The sequence below is a fragment of the Ambystoma mexicanum genome, chromosome 5q (assembly GCF_040938575.1).
Source record: "Ambystoma mexicanum isolate Mex_15411 chromosome 5q, UKY_AmexF1_1, whole genome shotgun sequence".
Lineage (NCBI taxonomy): Eukaryota > Metazoa > Chordata > Amphibia > Caudata > Ambystomatidae > Ambystoma > Ambystoma mexicanum.
The window spans coordinates 740,639,341-740,663,246 of record NC_090933.1 but is presented as its reverse complement, the minus strand read 5'-3'; the positions used below and the strand labels follow the sequence as shown (position 1 = coordinate 740,663,246).

At 43.2% G+C, this 23,906-nt stretch overlaps 1 long non-coding RNA gene across 1 annotated transcript in view; it reads right to left on the bottom strand.

Moving 5' to 3' along the window:
- LOC138497635 (uncharacterized) overlaps positions 1-22,179 on the bottom strand; it is a 122,411-nt gene extending 100,232 nt beyond the window's left edge. Inside the window, exons 1-2 of the long non-coding RNA XR_011278622.1 lie at positions 22,123-22,179; positions 16,475-16,516 (exon numbers count right to left, since the gene is read on the bottom strand). This is a non-coding gene — a long non-coding RNA (uncharacterized lncRNA). The remainder of the gene's footprint in view (positions 1-16,474; positions 16,517-22,122) is intronic.
- Between the last annotated feature and the right edge of the window lie 1,727 nt (positions 22,180-23,906).

Below are 23,906 nucleotides of genomic sequence, written 5' to 3'. Positions count from 1 at the left end.
ATGGGTGGGGGCCTGTGGAGGGTGCCCCTGGTGGCTGGGGGTGCAGGGGGACATGCGTTGGTGGGCAGTAGTGCAAGTTGACATGTGGGTTGGCTGGGGGGCATGGCCATGGTGGATGGGGTGCCTGCAGGACATGTGCAGGGTAGGCCCCTGTGGTGTGAGCCACCTGCAGGGGCCGTGGAGGGTGTAGAGGGAACACCTGGGAGGACCCACACGTGCAATTCACATGTGGTGCTCCCCGCGCACCCCTGAAATACGCGTACCCTGCTCGCACGGGCCCAATCGCGTGTGGAAATTCCCGCGCACCCCTGAAATACACGTGCCCTGCTGATATCGCGTGTGGAACTTCACGCACAACCCGGAATACACGTACCCTGATGGAATCGCGTGAGGTACTTCCCGCGCACCCCAGTGATACACGTAGCCCGCTTGCTGTGCTGGTACAGGGTTAGCGCAGCCCTTTGCGCTGGATTGGGTATATTGATGGCTTTTCCCTGCGCGAGAGGCGTTCTTGGGGGCGTAACTGGCGCTGCTGCAGGGTCGCTGCGCCACTGTGCGCCACGGCTGGTTTTGGTGGCTGGAATCCATGAATACGCTGTGCGCGGAATTGGATTTTAGCGCACGCGGCTGGCGCAGGGATTCGCACGCGCACACTGTGCGCCAGCCGCGTGCGCCACTTGTGCGCTGGATTCTATGAATTACCCCCTAAGTGCCTGATTTACAAAAGGGTTTTATAATGGCGCAATCCCATTGAAAAATGATTTGTAAATCAAGCCCTGAGACCTTATAATATTTTAAAAACTACAAAACCTGAAACACAGTTTGAAGATTACTTTTGCAAGAAGTAGCAACAAATACACGAGAAATAAAAGGCACACAGTGCTACGTTCTTATCAACAGGGGTGCAGATAGGAGACGAACTTTGAGAGAGTATTGGAAAGAAGTAGATTGGGTCACAACATAAAGGGCAGGGAAGAGCACTTCAAAGATTAGTAGCCTGAAGGGCGGACAAGGGGAAACACGGTGCGGTACAAGTACGATGGAGGATGGGTCAGTGGCAACAGAAAGGATGACCAAAGGGGGCATAGGACAGTCAACTGAAACAAGAGAGACAGGAAGCCACAAGGGCATGAACACGTTTCAAACTACATTGAGCCGGATTCACAAAGTCCACAAAACGTTGTTTTTTCCCATGGGAAAGTTCAATTGAAAAGCATGTTGTAAATCGTGCCTGGTTCACAACGCGCTTTTCAATGGGAAGTCCTATTGAAAAATGTTTTGCAAATCAGGGCCATTGGGTATATACTTTTACAAGATCATGCAAAGACGAATTAAAGCACCAATGATCTCCCCATTGAATCATCCTAAATACAGCCAATCCCCGGTCCTCTTTCTGATAAAATCTGACCTACATTTTGTAACTGTTCATTGCTTTGGTATGTCGTGCTCCAACTATATTGTAATCTCATTTCTTGAACAAAAGTATCACTGTTGTTGTTTAAAATGTAGTCTTATGTTGGTCAAATGCAAATTGAAGAAGTGTCTACTACTTGTTATGAGTTCAAAACCAATTATTGTATCTGTTTTCTATGTATGTGTGCAGAATATGAGCTTCACCATATGGCTAAATAAATCAGACATGAGACCAATGTAATGTTAAGGTTAGTGGTGAAATTATGAATTTTCTAGCGAAAGCGTAAATTGTGTCAATTTTCAAAGATAACCCCATTATAAAATGGTATTTTTTGGATTCTTTGAAACTGAGTCGGTTGTGTTGTACTATTTCATAAAGGGATGCTAAATTCGTATATAAAACACATATATACACAGCTCGTATTTTCTCTGCCTACGGCATCTTAGTCACCTTTGTCTGAGCTTCCAAAACCAATTGCCCCTGTAGTGTTGTTTTGCGCTATTAAAAAATACATTTAAAAAGTAATCACTTGGGTATTCAAAGACCACCAATATCATGGCTAAGCAAAGCAAGAACGCAAGCAGAAGTATTTTTTCAAAGGCAATATGTGATTGTCTGCATTTTAATTTCAGTTAATAGATAGTTTTCACTACATGCCTTTCGACCCCAGATCAAGGGCACAACTGCCGATCTATATTGCATTGTCCTGTCAATGTTCAACCTATGGTTGTAGGGAATGTATTGAAATAAACTCATTCGGTAAATGAGGCCTTCAATGTAATGTGCCATACAATGCTGTGAAGGTGTTGCATTGAAAGAAATATCGCAGTAGTGGCAAACGCATGTGTTGGCTTCTAATTGCAAACCTCACATTTGTGGTGTACCTTTCTTGGAAGCTATACAGTTTATTTTAACCATGTAATCTATTTGTTCTTAATTGCCTACACGATTGACTTATTTGACAATGTCTTATTGACAGGATGATGATAAATGGGCAATATAATAAGATAACAATGCTGTGTATCGCTGTTTATTGTTAATTATATATTAATTGTACACATGTTATAAAGTTAACATGGAATAAAGGCTTTTAAAGGTGCATACGATTAAGAAGATAAGGAACATTTACATAAGCCAACCTGTAGCCAGTCAAATTGCACAAGCAACAAAAAAATATGGAAAAAGTGCTAGACAAGCGTATACATTATAGCCGCGACTAGCTACTGAGCGATGGCAGTTTTTAAAATTGTGTGGTCATTTTTGCATGACGTGTGTGCGGGTCTGTGAGGGTGTGTGCACACGGTTGGTTTCCTTTTTGCATTTGCTAGGTTCTTTTTTTTATTCACACAAGCAGGTGGTATTGTAAAAAAAAATGGTCAGCCTTCTGGCATTTGATCATATCTGAAATACACTTCTTAACATAATTGCAAATACTACACACTTACAGGAATAATCCTATTTGAAATCAAACAATGGAAGATGACAATTCTCTATACTGCCTTAGTGAAGGCAAGTAGTACGACCAAATGCGTTTTAAAAGGGCCACCCTTCTCTCTATAGGTGCACTATGGTGTTTATAGAATGGACTTCATAGTTAGATTAGAACATGTTTCATTTTAAAAGTTACTGATAAAAATATTCTGTGGTTTTGGTGCCCTTATTTAATCCAGATACAAGCACACTTAAAGGCAGCTTTAAGCACTAGAACATCTCTTTGCATTGCTAAAATGCCTCTTAATGTACAACATACAGAAAAGAGTTCACGCAGATATAAAAAAAAAAGGCATTCGAGTTCAAAATAGTGAAGTGGTGTTCTGAATCAGAATGCAAATGTATACCCTCTGCAAATATTGATATTTAACAGAGAGAATGACGTTGCTTTTCACTTTGTTAATTGGGAAAGCATGTTGTGTGTGTCATTGCGCTTATATGCTATACATATGGTAGCTTGAAAGCTGGGATTAGTGTGTATTTTGTGTTAACCATGAAAAAAGAATACACATCGAGGGGCACACCGGGACAAGTCCCAACAACATATTCATTTCATGTATCAGCTCCAGAAATAGGTCAAAATTGATGTGGCCAGTCGGGGAGTCAGGGGCGGAGGAAGGTGGGGCGTCACACACCCGAGACTAAACAGTATCTTCAAACATGCAGAAAAGAATCGTGGTGATGCTTGACATAGTCATTGAAACATTGAACAAGTGAGCCGCACGGTCACATGCTTTTAGAGTCCTGCAGTTTAAGTCATCTTCATGGATATACTATGCCAGTTTAAAAGCACATTATTCTAATGTTCCATAAACCACAAGGCAGGCCTTCTGTAAGCGGATGCCTTGACAGAAGACAGCCACTGTAAATCGCACAACAGTGCTTTTAAAGCAGTTGCACAATGCAAAAATAGAAGGTGCATCACACTTCAGTAACTGGGTTGTTGTCCCACTTTTCAAACATCGCCTAAGTATTTGCAAACCACCTTTATAGCTTTTTGTCTGAATTCCTATCGCGAGTGTTTACATAAATTCTCCATCCTATATGTTCTGGGCTTGACAATGTTCTGCTACTCTCTGAATGCACAGCATATAGGCATCAAAACATCACTCTTGTTTAGACAATTGGCTCAGCTTGCTCGCACTTCCCCTTGTCTGCAATATAGAAGAAGTCATGCCTTCTCCGTGACATTCTACACACCTGTTTTGATTTGTATGAGACACACGCATTTTCCACTGCTCATCACAGAGAATGCGTTCCTTACATGTGCACTTGGCACATCATTGGGGGTTCCTGGCGTAGAAATGTACAGGCGTACCGGTGCGAGACTAAAAGGACACTGCTATGAAATGTGACTAACCACATTTCACCCCACAAATATTCCAATTTTAGATCGTACACTAATCAAAAAAAGGAAAAAAAAATTAAATACGTGCAAAACAAATTAATCCATTAAAAAAGTCTTGACCAAAAAAACTGATAAACGATCATAATGAATCTATCCATGACAAAATGAATTGATACATTGATTTGTGATGAAAAAATAAGTCATTTGCAATTTCCAAATTAGAATTTGAGGGAATAATCCTGCAATTCTTGGATGGTAAATTGGGAGAATTGTGCGATTAGTCAAGCTGGTTAGCAACCAATTTGTTAATATCAAAGAAGTAGCAAAGATGCACGACCCTTTTCTTGTACTGGGTAATGCGTTTGTACTGCAGAATCATGTTATCCCCTAACATGGTACCAGGATAGCATCAAGATAATGTTTAGGTTATGTTTTGATAGTTTTTATATTTATGTGTTTGATATATTTTGATATTTATGCCGCAGACTGTTCTACTGTGTACTGTCACCCTGGCACTCTGGCAGACCTGGAAAGCAAGAGGGTAGGGTAAGTTAGTAGGATTGACCGAGGAAAGGTGCAAGAGAGCTGTTATGTGCTGTTGGGAGCTTCAGTTTGGTTTACACCGTTCACTTAACGCAGGTGTGATTTTTCGGTCGGTAGTTGTGATGTGCTGCTGTGCGAGGCTGTATGTGGTTTGTTTCATTGTTGCGGTGTAGGGAAGTGTGTGCGGATTGTTGTGCAATATAGGCATGGTTGTGTTTTGTTTAGGGTTTGAGAGGTGTAAGCAGAGGGATGAGTTTTTTTAGTGGGTAGGTTAATGGTGGCGCTCCACTGTACCGCCTACGCTTTAGCCACTTGTGCTGGCCAGTGTTGCGTATTGTGGTGTGCTTGGGGGGGTTCCTCCCTCCTATATGCTGAGTAGGGTTGTGGGTTGACTTCAGGACTATTTAGTGGGGCTGCCTCCTCCACGCTTGACCCCCTTACACTCTTCAACTGCCAGCAAACATGTCATTCTCTCGATCACAAGTGCCCTCCTGCTGATATACCAGAAAACTTGCACAGGTGCAAGTGCAATTTGCATAATGGTCAAAATTGCCCTGGCGCAAAATGATTTCAATGCGTTTTTGAGTCAGGAAACTGCATGATCAAATCCTAGACATTTGCCCTTGTGCAAAAATGCATTGAAAAATATGTGTTTTTTGGATCAGTGCAATTTGCTCTTGCATCAATTCAAAGTTTCTGTAACATGGCCCCTGGAATCATGTCCCTTTCGTGGAGCACTGGATGTGACTGCACGTTTGTACTTACGATAACAAATATGTTGTGAATAAAGGCTTTACTCTCCAGGTGCATTTCTCTTTTGTTTTTCTTGGTGAAGCATTATTATAGATATGGGCCCTGATTTACAAAGCGTTTTTCAATGTGAGTGTGCCATTGTAAAAGGCTTTTGTTAATCAGGTCCACGTAGTCTGAACGAATATTGTGGTACATCTTAATCCTGGTGTGTTTCGTACAACTCCAGAAAATGCTGATGGGCCTGATTTACAAAGGCGTTTTACAATGGCACAATCCCATTGAGAAACGCTTTGTAAATCAGCCCCTGATGTGTCAAATGACTATTATTGTACCGTGGAGTGTTTCACCTTCCACAATAGTGAAACACAAACGTGGTGATCTTGTTTCAGTAACATTGTGATATAGTTTGTGCTTACAATTTAGAAAAATGCAGCCTAAAGTCCAAACTGACATGTTGCATTGCTAATTAGAATCACAGTCCCTTCTGTAAAACATGCACGTTTATCTACATGGGCAAGTATAGTGCCTGCGTGTGTGGAGTCTTGTGTAGGCTACCCAATGGCAGCAGGTCCCACTAAAAGAAAATGGCTTTGCCATTAAGTAGTGCTTATTTTGCATCACTTTCACAGCAGCCGCACAATGGTGGCTTTTTGTGGGAAGCGTAAAATGGTCAACAATTCAGTATTTCTTTTTTCGGTCAATCGCTTGTACCAAATACAGACAATATGAATTCACATCAAGGGTCGATTGCAACACGAAGAGCGAAATGCATTTTTACGCTGAATACAGCAAGAACGATATTTAAAAAACACATTTTCCATGGGAACGAGAAATGTCATGTGTCTTATTGAGCCAATAAAGGTAGGTGATGGAATATGTTTTTTCTGCTGTAGATTGAAGTCTGCTGTTTACAGTCCCCGATTGGTCTGACTGCCAATCAGATGAAAGATGCCGGCTGTCATGCTCACTTTTGCACTAAAGTGGTCAATACCAGAAGTGTTTTCTTACAGCATGTCCAAGACCGCGCACAACGAATTCAAATCCCTTTTAGCAAAGGGTTGATCGATTGTGCTTAAATGAATCACGCATCTAAGCACTCAAGCACGAACAAGCTCAGGTGAATCCAACATGCCTTCAAGCCAATCAAAAAAGGTGCTCATTTTCTGGCCGTCCAACGTGAGTCAGTGCTTCCGAGCTCAGCTCAAAGTTTCTTTTAATTTTTTTATTTTTTTTTCCACAAGCTCAAATGTGGTATTGATCCAGTATTGAGAAGCGGCGAACGTTTTTACAATCCTTTCTCCATAAACAAAACACAAAAGGCTGCGCTGAAGGGAAGCTCGGGAGACGGCATCATGACGGGCATTTGACTTGAAAGAAAGACGTTCATTGCTAGGTTTGACGCCGTCAGCGGTGTCGCCAGTTTGAGCTGCCTGGGATGTGTGCAGCCAGGCTCCATCACTTCTGCAAGCCAAACCTTTCCCAAAGTTATTTTGAAAGATCTCACGTTGCCCTTCATGGTTCAAGTCATAGTCAATCAATCGTGACTATTTTAAGTCTTTGCTGGGGAGTTCCAACGCTGGATTGTGTCCTGCAGATTCAATAAGGGACGTTTGGAAGCCTCGGCCATTCCTTGCCAATCATGCAATGTAAGTAAGCATGTGAGGAAGCGAGAAGGTGACTGTGAATGGATATTACATTCCATCCATACTTATAGCCAGTTGGATTTCGGGTACTGATAAATACTGGGCCTTTCTATTTAGAGCCTATCCCCGTTAAATAAAATAGAATGTAGGTGTTGCTGTTGGCTTCACTGGGTAACAATCACAGAAGTGGTGGAACTCTGTGCACACCTGTTGCCATGTCCCTACGCGGTTGGGTGCGCCCATCAGGATGCATACTTTGGTAAGTGGGTCCTAAGTTGTATACCTCTCTTTGGTCATAGTTCTGGCATATAAGCAGTAAAGGGCGTTCCAGAGTAGGTTGACATGCCCTCTCGTATAGCAGTAATAAGTTATGGCCCACAGCCAGTTTCTAAAGGTTCGGCAGCTCTGTCATTGAGTGGACAGTTGATGACGGTGTTGGAAACACTATGCATTGATGGAAAGGTGCTGAAAGGGGGTAGGGAGGTTTTGCCATGGGAGAATTCATTGAATGCGATTTGATCCATCATTTTTTTTCAACCAGTTTCGGCTAAGCAACGGGAGGGGGAAGGTGCGGGGGTTTTCCCCCACATGCGGCAAAATCTTCACAAAAAAATCGAATTCGTTGTATGCTTTGCGAGCAAATCACACAGAACCACTGAAAGGTAAGTCAAGCTTTAGCAGCCTTTGAAAGTGACAACCAAGTTGACTAATTCCTTTGTGGGACTGTGAACATCTCTGCTTCAAACATGCCTGAGGTATGACCAATGACCTGATGAGGACCACACTGTTGATGGCGACAATGGGAGACATGGGGGGCTATTTTGCACTCTCTGCAAATTGCATGCAGGCAGGGAACCAGGAATGTTTGCACGTACGTGTCCCCTGCCTGGAATTTTCAACACAAAGTGAAGTGCAATTGTGAAGAGTAATTCTAGGTGAAATCGCCTTTACTCTTCACTGTTGCGATCCGCTTACTGAGAAATATAACGCCGCCTGAAAATTGCACTTTGCATGCAGTGTTTTATAATGGATTCCTATGGAATCCTACTGCTGTTTATCAGGTGTAAATTTCAAGGCGTGTGCCGAAATGAAAAGCTCAATGCGGGCCTAAAACAGGGTGCTCTTCCAAAACAAAGGTGGAAAGCAAAGTGGGGAGGCAAACTCAGGTCCACAAAGGAGAGGGCGCACAATATGAAAGTGTAGAGGCGTTGTGGCTTGCTTTTACGCCTTCAATTTGCAATCGACTCAGTGCAAGATAACCCCCATAATGGTTTCGGTGAGGGCGATCCATTTGGCAGCTTTTAGGGGAAGACGAGGGCCCTTTTTATTTGTATTCAGATTCCAGCCCAACTTCTACCACCCATTAAACTCTGAATGTTTCATTTGTCTTTTTGGAAAGTTATACTTCTGCAAATCTGATGCGCTCGGGCATGGGTGAAGCTGGATCTTGTTGCTATAGGATAATATCGGACCCAACCAGATTGTAGAATCCCTCTGAGGGGGTAGCAACACAAGCAGAACAGAAATGGAAAGAATGGCGGACCAAAGACACACTGCACAAGAATGTATTAGCCACAGAAACAAATCGTCCCGTGGCCACCTGCACAGCCTCCGCCATCACAAAAAAGCAGAACAAACACAATACTCATAAGAGGTGTAGACTTACCGACGAAAACACAGGCCATTAGCACCAACATGGCTGCGCAAACTTTCTGTATAATCTACCACCAACTCATCCCAGAACAAGGGCATATAATTGACAGTTCTGTGGGCGTGGTTAACATCGGACCTAAGCTAATCAAGTATGTCTCGTGCCTAGGTTTCATGGCAGAGGAGTATGGGGGCACCTCTTTAGCTGCATCACTTCATGATGGACCATGCCTGAAAAGGATAGCTGGGATGGGTTGTGTTTGCAGTAATGTGGGGGAACGTTTCTCTCGCTAATTTCCCTTCAGGCATGAAACTGTGTGAACGAGCCTGGAAGACTTGTTTTCCCTCCCACTGCCCATGCTACATCCTGGTGAGGGGGGATAGCTCAGGGGCAACGTGTTCATCTTGGAAGAAAGACAACGCAGCGCAACACAGGTTTGAATCCCGATTCTGCACTTAGAACCAAATCTCTGGTATTAAGCGTGCTTATAAAAGAACAATTATAACAATAATCTTAGAAAAAACCCTCAAGGCCATCCCTTGCTCCAATGTACACTGAATATGAATGTTCGGACAGCAACATCTACCATAATATAGCTAAAGGCAGAGCACATGTGGAACACCTGAGGTCCTAAGATGATAATGGAAAATGATGCAGTTTCAATGCAGAACTTGATCAATCCCAAGTGTGAGACACCTTACAATTCAACCTGACACCTGTTTTTTATGTGCTGAAGATTCTTTGATAAGGCCTATGGTAAGGCAGAATCCACTGTCTTCATTTTTCGTTTTCAATAACTACGTTTATTGAGTGTATCCTTTTTTGCATCTTACGTGCCTTGCGTCAACTGGAGAAAGAGGTCCCTATGGCATTGCAAGTACCATAGATAGTCATTAAAAACCTAACCAATCGTTCATGTACTCTATCAAGCTTGTCCCCCTCCCTCAAACTACCAAACGATCTTAATGAGTTCATCATGAACAAAGGCAACACTATTCGATCGAATATCGACCATAAACTTTCCAAATCCCAATTATCAAAGTCCGATTTTGTACAGCCAGTATCTACTGTTTTAACAGCATCTAAGTTTAACTAGACTACAGTCATTCCAGAAGAAATCAGCATATTAATTTTAAAACTTAAACCCACGAATTTTAACTATGACCAAACCCTGGCTTGCCTTGCAAAACAACATGTCCTCCAACTGACTGATTTTATTACTTCTTTTATCAACTATTCCTTTGTTCAAGGTACCAGTGGAACTTAAGAGATCTTGTTTAACTCCTTTGCTTAAAAAAGCTTTCATTGGATCATAACCTGCTTTCCTACTGCCATCCTATTGCAGGTGTGTTATGGCCTGCCAAGATTCTTGAAAGGTTTTCACTTCCCAAATTCAAAATGTTCTTATAGAACACAGACTTCTTGACAAAGTTCAATTTGGCTTCAGGCCTCTTCATGGTACAGAAACTGCTCATCGAGCTGTCTGAGACAACATTTTAAGATCTGCTGATGATGGTGGCCTCAGCATATTGGTTATGCTCAATCTATTGGCGGCTTTTGATACAATCAATGTTGACATACTCATATTTAGACTGACTGTGGTAGCCCTGGTGTCTGAAGAATCCTTAAAGTGGTTTATAACCTTTCTATCGAATTGGACCCAACATGTGAAAATGGGAGTCTATTATTCTGACCCCATGTCTGTCCCCTGTGGAGTCCCACAGGGTTCTTCTCTCTCCCCTTTGCTGTTCAATATTTATTTCCAGCAACTACTGGATATTGTCTCCAAATTTGATATTATGCTGCCATTCCTACGCTGATGACACACAAATACATGTCTGGCTCCCCAGCTTGCAGGACTTAATCGAACAAATGGTAGAATGTGCCCAAAATATTAAAAGCTGAATGCTGGAAAACAGGCTGCAGCTCAACCCTACTACAATTGAGGTCATGTTGTTTGTTTCCAAACACATTTTGGCAGATTCACATTTGTGTGCCCCCTGTCCTGCCTTATTTGATTTGCTCACCGTTTTCTCCTTCAAAGTAACAATCTTGGCTGCATTTGACAGTGAAACCTGAAGTGCAATTTACAGGAGAGTGAGACGTTAAAGTCAAGCTATTTTCCTCTCAAACATTAGCGGTTTATTCTCCTCCTTAATGCCGAGAATGACCGCCAACTCTTGTTGGAACACTAAAGCCTTCACAACTGGACTACTGCAATGCTATTCTTGCTGGTATTCTAGCAGGCCAAATGCACCCCCTTCAAGTTGCTTGAAACGCGGCAGTCTTTTTAATCTATCAAGAACTGCGTCATATCTTCTTTTCACCAAACTCTCTACTGGCTCCCAGTATAACAGAGGATCCTCTTCAACATCCTCTGCCTTATTTTTAAGTGCCTTGATGGCCTGGCACAAAATATCTTATTTCCAAGATCTCTCCCTACTGTCCAGCTCGACACTTCAGTCCTCTACTCAAGATCTCTTGATAGTCCCCTCCTCCCATCTTGTACATCGAGAGTCAAGTGTTTCTCAGTCTTCAGAACCTGGAACTTGTAGCCTCCTGGCCCTCTGAAACTTGACTCTATCACTATTTACGAAGAAGATCAAAACATATCTTTTTCAATAAACATTGTTGCATACTATGATCATTCCTTTCCCTTAAAATCCTTTTCATTAAGAGCTGTTCCTAAATACAGTTTTCTGTCTGGTTCCCTTTGAGGATTTGTGTGTTACAAATAAACAAAATCACATTCAAAATCCTAGAGAAGTAACCATGCTCTATTAATATATTGCTTGGAAGTTAGTCCAGCCTAGGGCCATCACCTTGCATGAAAATGACAGGAACATGACAATGGATATATTTATTTCATCTATAAAGCACATAAACAGTCCAGGGGCATCGAGACCTGTCACAGATACAGGTTAATCTTGCATTAAGTTTGGACATACAAATGTTTTGGGCAAGAGGAGGATGACACCAAAAAAGTTACAGTTTAGGCAAACAGCAAGGTTTTTAGAGCTTTTCGGAATACCCAGTAAGTTGTTCTGCTCTCAATGAAGGGGGAAGGGAGTTCCACTGATTGACTGCAATGTAGGGAAAGCTGGAGCCGCCGGCTTTAGCATGTTTAAATTTTGGTAGGCGAAGGCAGTCAGCGTAAGGTGTCCTGGTGGGTCTTGTTGAGAGTGCTTTGGCGATTTTCTGGGTGAGGTGGGGGGCTGTGTTGGACAGGCACTTGTGGGTGATGGACAGGGTTTTGAAGATGATGCATGCACTCCAGCAACCTGATTGGCTGACGTATGGCCAAGATTCTAATTCAGGTGCAAATTAAGTTTCAATGAAGTTAGAGATAGGCATACATGGAAGCCTAAGGGAAGGGAGTCAAAAGAAGGCTTTGAAATGAAAGTTGTTTACTATTTGAGCAATTAATGTAAGAAATACGCTTTGCATTGAATGTAAAAAAGTATCATTGATACACATGAAAAGTGGGTAATAATGAAACAGGCCAGGATTTAAACTGTGAAGGCATAAGGGCTATGAGACAATCTGGGGATCATCATTCATCGCTGGGTTGACTTATAAAAGTTTGCTAATAATTGTAGCAGAACATGGATTAAAATGTTCTAGTGCAGTGGTAGCATACATGTAAAACATTAAATACTCGGACCAATTAAGCTAGTTGCTCTTTACATTCGATATCCAGCCTCGGCCTCTACATGATGACTCCCTAGGCCTAGGCTACTAGTGCAGACTTTTTTGTGAATTAGGTCCATTTAGCGCAGTGCAAAGAGTACTTTTCCAGGGCCAAGTCACTTTGCTCGGCTCTGTGAATTAGGTCCAGTGCAAAGTATATTTTTGCCGTGCAAAGTCACTTTGTTCTGTGTTAAATATTCTGTGATATAGGCCCCCTGGCTCTCAGGGGAGACCATGGGCCTGATTTACAAAAGCGCTGTTCAATGGCGCAATCCCATTGGAAAACGCTCTGTAAATCCGGCCCCCTATGGAGGTGCCAGGGTGCAAGTGGTGAGCAGTCAAGCCTTAAATATGTGTCTAAGAGTCGTGTGCGTGTCCAGCAGACAGGCACTGGCCACCCAGAGCCATGTGGGTGCTAGGGGCACATGCCATGTGAGCAGCCTTAAAGGGCAAGTCACCTTTAATGGATGTTTTACATTTACACCCCTAACACCGATGAGAAGCATCTATGCGGTGCAGGCGCGTTTTTACTCAGGGTTCTTTGGGGCAGTCAGGAACCTGCTTCTACTTTTCCCTGTGCCCGGCCTATGAAAGGTAAGACCAGGCAAACGTGAAGGCTGTCGCTGGCACAGAGCGTTGCTGAATGCATCTCTCTAAGGCCTGATTTACAAAAATGTTTCAACATTTGAAAGTCACATTGAAAACACTTTTGTACATCAGGCACTAAGAATCAGAGATGAGCTTATCAGCCTCTTTAGAACATATCTTGAGTTAACAGCACACTGCATGCGCAGAGCGATCACTGCATGCACTGTTTCACTTTGCGAATCACCAGAGCGATCACTGCATGCACTGTTTCACTTTGTGAATCACCCAACACAATACGCATCTCCATATATAAGATATGAGAAATGCTTGGAGAACTGGGCCCAGTCTTCACAGTTCTGTCCTGCGGCTAGCTCGCGGTTCAGAGCTCGCCTTCTTCAGGGCAGTCAGGAAACTACTCCTACTTTTCCCTGCGTCCGGCCTATGGAAGGTAAATCCAGGTAAACCAGGTAAGTCCAGGTAAACCATCATAGGGAATGTCTGCACTTTGGAAATCAGAATCCTGGCTGCACCGACTCACCCTTTCCTGTTTTTGTAGTTGGTGAAATGAGTACCATTAAATGGAGTAATAAAAGCCATTATTACATTGGTTGGGAGCAGGGGGGGGGATCTGACATGCAACATTTTAATAAAAAGGGATTAGTGTTATTTTCTTATACAACAAGACACGTGTTGCATTTCTAGGTATGGGATTCCAAACTGCACAAGTATTGCAAGCAGGGCTTGACTAATTAAGACAAGATAGCTTAGGGTAACATAGGATAGGGAAGGGTAGGTTATGATATGATATGATATGGCATTTATAACGCACCTATACACAAGCATTTCAACACATGTACAGAAACTCAGGCATAGATAGATAGATAGATAGATAGATAGATAGATAGATAGATAGATAGATAGATAGATAGATAGATAGATAGATAGATAGATAAATAGATAGATAGATAGATAGATAGATAGATAGATAGATAGATAGATAGATAGATAGATAGATAGATAGATAGATAGATAGATAGATATACTGTGATGAGCAGACACATGCAAGACTGACAAACAGCACTGCTGAACCTAGGGTAAGACATTTAAATTCAACATACTTTTCAATTAACTATTTGCCCCTAAACCAAAAGGCGATTCATTCAAGTAGTTATTATGTACACCCATTCTCTTTTATGTGGGTACAAATGGCCAAACATTATGAACACTTGAACGGTTTGCATACATTGTTGTGCATAATTGTTACCTGAGATGGGATGAATACAAAACTATACAATTGTGTAGGCTGACTATTCGGGCAAAGAAGTAGTGCAGCGCGGTTTTATCCTTCGTTAGTCATTTCAGGTGCCCTGAGGCCCTTAGAAAGCATTTTAGGCACCTTACACATGTCTTCAATGTTGCATAACGTACAATATAATTGAAATCTATAAATCCTATCTTGAAATCTTACCAAATTGGGACTCAATGATAGAATATGTAAATAGGTGTAAATGTGCGATTTTCGACCAAAGGCATAGTTCTCTTTTTTATTTAAATGCGGGATTGCTTCGCTGGAAATGATTAAAAGAGTCTGGGTGTTTATGGTGCAATATACGTGTCATCAGGACATCATTTTTGCCTTATCAGAAGAAACCATGCCTAGTGCAAAGATTGAAATGTACGGCTGTTTTATATAGTAAACAATAACCTTCGCCTACAGAATTATAATGTACATCTTTATGGATAACCAATGAAAACGAGGGGTTTCCTGCTGATCAAAAACATTGAAAACAAGGCAGGCAGCAAGAAACACGGCAGGCCCAAAGCACAGTCAATTATGCAACATCCATCTATCACGCCTAGCTGTTCGCCATGCTGTGTGCGACAGCAAACACTGATGGCGGCAAGAGACTAACTTCTATGCACATGATGAATAGATAAAGTGAAACCTTGTTAAAATACAAGTTGCATTAATCTGCTGGACAGTGTTCTAATTTGTTTGTACTTCACAGTAAGTTTATGCAATTATGCACAGGCAAAATGAATGGCATGTACCTGCTAAGCACGCTTTACTTCTTCCGTTTCCAAGCTGTGAGGCGAGGCAGCACTGCCACCTACCGGCTGAAATCTAAAACCACACACCCGCTGCTGGACCCACTGTTTCCCTGGGATCTTTAAATTGAGCTGGTGGCTGTGCTTCAGTCAACATTTGGGCGTGGCCGTAGAAAAACGCGAAAATAGGTATCATAAATTATCTTTATGTATATGTTGAATATTTGGAAAATGCACAGGTAAAATACCGGTGTTAATGCTCCTTGGAGAGTATGCATACATATATCGAATATCCGATATCACACATTAACAATTAGCATATAATAGCAAATTAGAAATGTTTTGATCTGTGTGATTTTTTATGTTTTTCATGAATGCACTGCAACATGTGACAGTCAAACGCTGCATCCAATGGTATAGTCTCAATTTTAATGAAGTTATATCAAAAACACCATTACTGGTTTCTAAAGCGAACAGACAGTAAGCACAACGTCGAGGGATGGCGTCCCTGTGCTTTTTTAATGCTCGAATGAAATGTCGATGTGGACACAGAGCCGATGTTAGAACGATATGCACCACACGTGCCAAGGCCCTCATAGAAGAGCAGCCGAGTCTCTCAATGGGATGCGGGGGCGTTCGGAAAGCCTTGCACCCATAAGTATCGCAAGGTATTGAACAGTAATGGAGGCACTCCCACTCCTGTGTATAACAATCACAACACTGGGCAAAACCGACGACTGGTTTCTAACTCTACACACATATCTGAAATGTTCATCCTCTTTGAAAACCGTCAAGTTTATGAAACCCAAGCATTGAATGTGTGATACGTGTAATAGTGCTCACTTTTTTGGGATTAAAAAGTCTAAAAAAAAATAAGAATAAATGAACATGAAGAATTATATCAAGAAAAGGTGCAATTATTCATAGTAGGCCATCGACGTGACTACAAAAGGATGTCCACGCAAGGTCACGCGCCCTGGAATCATCTCCCTCTGGACCTCAAACGAGCAAAAGTCACACCGAAATTCCAACCCGAGTTAAAGAGAAGACGGCATGTTTGCAATACACAACCGTCGGCGTTTTTCCATGGGCTTTTCCTTTTGAAACCCGCTTTTGTAAATCAGGCCCGTCGTCTCCCTCGCGTGCACGCTGACTCGTGGGTCTCCACTCCCTGGAATTAGGTACTGAGCACTAAACCCATCCCGCATGTTTACTGTCTGCTCCACCTGGGAATCAGGTGTTTACTTCTGACAACCCTATTCCACATCACCCCGACCCTCGCCCCTCCAAACCATCCCACCTACCTGCTTCTTTGACCCGAAGTGCGAAATTCCACGTGTATACACCTAAAATAAAATAAATTAATATATTCTAAAAGGCGATTTGTTTTCTCTCCTAAAGGCTTAAAATCCAGTAATTCTCTGCACTGTGTTTGCATATAATGTGTTCCGATGCAAATGCCAATTATCTCGACGTAAATTGTGTTCCTCAAAATATTTATATATATTCATGCATTAAAAAGGTCTCTACGCAATAGCAGGCATACACCAAAAAAAACCTACACCCTGATGCTGTGCTCCCCACCATCGTATTCGTATACAATAGAAAACAGCTACAAATACATTGTACAGTAGACGTAAACAACATGTATATGTATGCACGTATGTATATATATTCATAGGCACTCAACTGAAGTGTATGAAATGCACAGGTGTATTCTGCTCGCGGTTGCTCACAGGGCAATTTACTTACAGATGCATACATCGAGACTGCTGTACACATCTGCATATGTGTTCTGCAAACCGGTGTATGTGTGTGCTGCATGGCATACATATGTGTATGCTATAAACAAATGCATATCTCTACAGTATGGCCGCATACAAAAATAGATATTTGTATTTTTTCTAATTTGAACTATAGAATATAGTTTGTCGCTTTATTTTTCAGAAAGAACTTCACGAGACAATCATTGAATTCAACATATCGCGTCACACTGGGAGAAACCAACTCAGATCCCGCTGCTTGTAGCCAAGGGTATTGTTAAAATCACCAGGAAAGTCCGTGCCTCTGACCATAGATGGGGCATTGTTTACATCACCGGATAGCCAATGCCTATAACCATTCTACCCAATCCAAATCCTTGTGCTTGTTATCAGGGCAATTGTTTACATCACCAGGTAACCCATGCCTCTGACCATACCAGGGACATTGTTTACATCACTGTGTAACCCATGCTTCTGACCCTACCAGGGGCATGGTTTACATCGCCAGGTAACCCATTCATATGACCATACCAGGGGCATGGTTTACATCACTGTGTAACCCATGCCTCTGACCATGCCAGGAACATAGATTACATCACTGGGTAACCCATGCTTCTGACCCTACCAGGGGCATGGTTTAAATCGCCAGGTAACCCATTCATATGACCATACCAGGGGCATGGTTTACATCACTGTGTAACCCATGCCTCTGACCATGCCAGGAACATAGATTACATCACCGGGTAACCCAAGCCTCTGACCATACCAGGGGCATTGTTTACATCACCGGGTAACCCAAGCCTCTGACCATACCAGGGGCATTATTTACCTCACTAGGTAACACATGCCTCTGACTATACCAGGGGCATTGTTTGCATCACTGGTTAACCCATAGCTATGGCCATTCTATCCGATCAAGATCCTGGTACTTGTAATCAGAGGCATAGAGAACATCACTGGGTAAACAATATGGTTCTCTCCAGGCTAGACTACTGCAATAGCCTCCTCCTTAATCTTCCTTCCTCCACCCTGCAACCATTGCAGCTAATCTAGAATAGGGCAGCAAGACTTATTCTTGGTCTCAAGCCCAAGGACCGCATCTCTCCTGCCCTACAAAGCATTCACTGGCTCCCGGTCTCAGCACAGATTAAATTCAAATCCCTCTGTATCATACACAAGGCTATCTGGGGCAGTGGACCATTCTATCTTCAACACTTCCTGACCAAATCCCCTCCTTCTAGACTCCTCCGTTCCTCTGGCACCAACTCCCTGCGTGTTAAGCGCTTTGCCAGAGAGCTGGTGAGCGATCACGTTGCTCGGCTGGTGCCCTGCTGTGGAACAGCCTCCCTCTCCCTCTGCGTCTTGAGCAAGACCTCCTAAAGTTTAAAAAAAAGCCTCAAGACCTTTCTCTTTACCTCCTCCTTCTCTGCCTCTCTTCCCTGCTAATCTTACAGCTGCATGACTGATGTGTGGGCCCTTATGTGCCCTGAGTGCCTTGACCCCCCCACATCTCTCATCCTAGCCGCTGTCTTCCTTTCTACTGCACTTACTTGGCTCACCCACTCATCGGCTGTTGCACTTAAGTTCTTCCCCTCTTGGCACTTACCCTGAGCACTCCTCCATGAGCATCAAAGCACCTTATCCCTCACCCATCCCCGCTCGGCACTTGCACATTCGGCACACTCACAAGGCATAGTAGGTTTGTCTTCCCCTTCCCTTATTCTCATTATTTGTTTGTACTATTGCAATTATTTATCCTTGCTGTATTCATTGTCTTCCCCTGTCCCCACCCTGTTTACCCGGTTGGCACTTTGAAACACTTTGATAATTGTATAAGCGCCTAATAAGTGACCAATTAATAAATAAAAGAAATAACCCATGCCTATGACCATACAAGGGGCATTTTTTACTTCACCGGGGCCTCTGACCATATCAGGGGCATTGTTTACATCACTGTGTAGCCCATGCCTGTGACCACTCTATCCGATTCAGATCCTGGTGCTTGTAATCAAGGGCATTGTTTACATCCCTGGGTAACCCATGCCTCAGACTAGGTGCATTGTTTACATCACTGGGTAACCCATGCCTCAGACCATACCAGGGGCATTGTTTACATCACTCTGTAGCCCATGCCTGTGACCACCCTACCCGATTCAGATCCTAGTGCTTGTAATCAGGGGCATTGTTTACACCCCTTGGTAACCCATTCCTCTGACCAGGTGCATTGTTTACATCACTGGGTAACCCATGCCTCTGACCATACCAGGGGCATTGTTTACATCACTGTGTAGCCCATGCCTGTGACCACTCTACCCAATTCAGATCCTGGTGCTTGTAATCAGGGCCATTGTTTACATCCCTGGGTAGCCCATACCGATGACCACTCCACCCAAGGCTCACCCCCCTCATGCAATCACATTTCTTGTGCTCTTTCTACTGACACACCCCCTTCAGCCCCTAGCAGGTCTCCACACCTCTAGGTTGCATCAGCACCATTTCCAATGTTTAGGCAATGTCTAGTAAATACATCTTCACACTAAGTGGGGTGTGGTGCAGATCCCCCTCTCCCCACCACTGGCTTTGGTATTACCCAAATTGACTTTTTACAATTGACCTTTTGCACAATTGACCTAATTATAGTGGTCCTAATTGACCTTTATATTATTTTAGTTATTTTATATTTGTATTATAAATAATATAAGGGGATTGGGTGGGGGGAATCAGGGGGTTTTGGATTGGGTGAGGGAGTCGCGGGGGGTTTCCCCCGCATATATTTCCTAATTGACCTTATAAATTAGGACAATTCTCCCGAGGTCAATTCTCCCGAGATCAATTGTGAAAAGGCCAATTAGTATACAACCCCGGCTTTTGCCCCGACAAATGCCCACCATTGCTGAGAACACTTCACCTCAGATACTCCCCAAAATATTCATATTAAATATATATGGGCCTGATTTGAAAATCATTTTCAATGCAATTGCGCCATTGTGAAATGCTCATTCCAGCATTTTAGGTCATGTGTTCCACATTTCTGTCTACAATTACATATTGGATTGCTGTTTTATAATAGCCATTTTACTACTAGAAAAAACACTGAGCACAAAAGGTACGGTATGTTAAAGGTGGCATGCTTGTAAAACAATGAGGCCTCATGGTTCCTTCCTGCGTGTTTTATTTGCTCCAACTGAGACATTGGGCCTAATTCTTTCAATGGTATTTGTACATTGAAAAACGATTTGTAAATCAGAGCCCGTGTATGTGCACCCATGTTATTGTTTATGGACCCCCCAGGAAGTGGATGACTTCAAGAAGTCCCAACAGCTCAGAGGGCACCCCTACAATCTCAGCCATCCCCCATTCTTTAAAGGGATTTCACCGGAAATGAAAAAGGGTAAACTTGGCAATCACAGGAAACCAATGAAAAGGAAACGAGTGCACTCGTAGCCGTGGACAGTGAGTGCAGGCGAGTATTGGGCAGCGCCGCGGTGATACACCAGAATCAAGGGCAATAAAAGTGAGTCCAGCTGCAAGAATTAGACACGTGAATACACCTCTGTCACAGAGCTGGGGGTCCCCATCTCACAAGCACAGTAACGCAGACATCTGCAATTAATTCAGACACATGGCGGTGTGCAGGTGTGCGCAATGCTTCATTTCATCTGTGCAAAATGACACATGTTCACTGACGAATTGAAAACAACGCCCTTGTGCTATTTGTATTATTTTGGGGAAACGATCGCCCATCAATGTTTATCGTTGGGAGGTTCCTTTGCGCCCTGATCAGGTGGTCTAAAATGTTCTTATCAAGTGCAAATTGTGCGATGAAGGCCTCTTGCATTTGAAGCCAAAACAGGCAACATTTTATTTAAAGCACGGTGGAACGAAATAGGATTAATACAATGTAGAGCCTAAGGCAGTGCATGCAAATGGACAAAATGTATCGAATGCAAACGCAGTTCACGAAAATCAATACATTGCCCGCAATCTATGTAATATCGAATGCCTGCTGAGCGTCCAGCATGCCACGCAAAGCCACACATGTTCCAGTCCATGTTCCATTGAAGGCAGGGGTTCTTTCGACATCGTGAAGGAACGAGGACAACAAAGCAACACTCGCTACACATTGTAATTACTTCGAATGTTAATGCATGCGTTTAAGATTTGTTGTGTTTTTTTGTATTATGTGGTGATTTATTTTTAAAGAATTGTGCGTGGAATTGTGTTTGAATGTGGATGTTGGAATTAAACCCTAGTACTGCATCACATATGTCGTTGTGTAGCTTCAGAAAAAATACACGTTTCGGTGGAGAAAGGGAAGTGGGGGAGTATTTACACCCTCAGATCCATGTGGACCCTTTGCTGGGGGGGGGAGCACAGAGGCATAGGAGCCCCCGCATTGCACCCAAAGCGACATACTTTCTACCACAACAGCCACCAACACAATTCCATGGGTTTGTGTAGGGTTTACCAGACCACTCTTCATAATGAGCGTCAGAAAAGCAGGGGAGCTGTCGCCCCGGCATTACATGTACCTTACATGCCGTCTCATTTGACCCCCCCTCCCACGTCACCGCTTGAGCGCAAAACCTTTATTTTTATTTTCTCCGCCGTATAATAAAATGATTAAGTAATCTTGCTCTCTTGCACGATTAAAGATGACGGATAAACGTGGCTGGATAAAAAAAAAAAAAAGAAAGAGAGCACTAACAAAACCTGCGCACTTTCCCTGTCAGAATCCGTCAAGCTCGCCTCGGCGCTAATGACGGGCAGAATTTGCATGTCTGCGGATTGGCTGAGAGAAGAAAGCCGGGCTCCCTTTCCAGGGGCTCGTCTTTCTCGCGTCCCCCCTGTGCGCAGTTGGGACCCATCACCCCACGCCGTTCCTCTTTAATTAAGACCCGGTGAACTAGTTTGCAAACAGATTAGCAGAGGTGGCCTTTGTTAGCGACACAGCAATGACAGAGCATGCAAGCTAGTTCTGCGCCCCCCCTCCAGCCCTCGGTATAATTCAGTGCAGTTCTGCTGCCCACGAAACATTTGCAGACATTTAAGCATGCAAGGAACACGCACACAAATAAAACAAACAGCGTCCGCCCATTAGACGAACTATCCGTCACCAATAGCATTTCATAGTCACACAACACGCTATGCAAAAACCACAGCCACAACAGAAAGCCAGGGATATTTACCGGTGTGTGCCTTCCCTTTCAACAGCCCCATGCAATGTGCCTGCCTCCTTTTTGGACTCGGGCAAGTATACTCGAAAGGGGCTATTAGAGTACAGCACACACACACTGCCATCGCCTCTAGACATATGACCCACAACGATGCTATGAAGTCGTTCCCTGACCTCCTGCTACCCAGCCTCTTGTGATTAATTCAGTGTGTCCTTGAAGGTCCCTGCCAGCCATCCTTGCATTATTATTATTATTTTTTGTAGGATTTTAAGCAGCCCACCTATAGCTGCACCGATGGGGTGTATTTTATCAGAGAAACATATTAATCTGCGGATTGGGTAAAGGGAAGCGCCACCTGCCCTTGCTTTTGGCCGGGTTGGGCTTTAAATATCAACACGTTCAGCCATATATGCAACGCTGTCTTTCAAGCAAACACAATTATTCTAGGTTTTTTCGTGATTATTTATTAGATGGCAACCTTTGGGTCGCAAAATGGTAATTTGTAAGCTGACACCATGACAGCCATCCCAGGCGTCAGAAGCAGGGAATAAAGGCAGCGACCGGCCACCGAGGAACATGCATTTCTGATCAGTGCCTGGCAGACAGACTGCCGTGAAGGCTTACAGTAATCTCATTGGACAGCCGGGCTTGCTGAAGCCTGGGCACAGGCAGGCGCGCCGTCGCCAGCGCTGGCCCATCATTTAAAGCCATACAATAATCGGCGACTATTCATCCGAACAACAAACTGCAATTTAACACGAGTAACATTTGCACCATTTGTTTAACCCATTTCGTCGCTCTGTTCTTTCCATGCCTTTCTAAGAGAAATATCCCCAATCAACTGCCATTCTGTAAAAACATTGACACTTGGCACTTGTGAAGACCAAGCGGGAGGATCAACAGTGTTAACCACAACTCTGTTATGCTGCTTTGCCTTAAGAAAACCTTTGTTTCAGAAGCAACGCTCATACAATCCAGGGTGCACTCCAGCAACGCGAAAGCACTTTCTCACACATCAATAAAAGAGCAGGTCATAATGTGCAGGAAATATTGTGTGTGTGTGTGTGTGTGTGTGTGTGTGTATCCTGGGAAGCTCGCAGAGTGACGTGCCATCTCTATACCTGAAAGACTGCGTGGAATCATGTATTGACCGGCCCCGCCATTATCCAGAAACACACCTCTGCAATTTGCTGTGAGCATCACAGACTCAAACCATTAACACCATTAGAGTGAATGCTACAGTTCTTTGCGAAAAGGACAGCCAAGTCTTTGTGCGCTAAAGAAGACTGTGTCGAAAATGGTCGTGCTGTTCCCCAGTAGTAGCTGCACACAACGCCCACGTCCTTTTTTTTGCAAAATGCTGTACCTGTAAGATTTCATGCAGAGCATGCCAGCACACGCATGCATCATATGAGTAGTCTGTCTGCGACCCTTTCTACATTTCAAAGTGGTTACAACATTAGTGTTGGTATAGATCGAAACATTGACAAGTTAAATGAAAGGATATATTACAATGGTAATTTAATAATAATGAATTAATAATTAGCCACCTGAAACTATATTAATGAACTATTGCACTGGTGTATGTGGAGTTAGCATTAGGGTAAACATTGCCCCAGTGCAAAAACAAAGTAGGGCCTGATTCGCAATGTTTTTCAACCAGTGCAGCCTATTGAAAACTGATTTGTGAATCAGGCCCAAAGCCTTACAATGCATGTTTGCACCAGGACAATGTTTGCTCCAGTCTTAGCACTGGTACGCCAGTCCCCTTGCTGCAGAAAAATGCATTGAAGTCA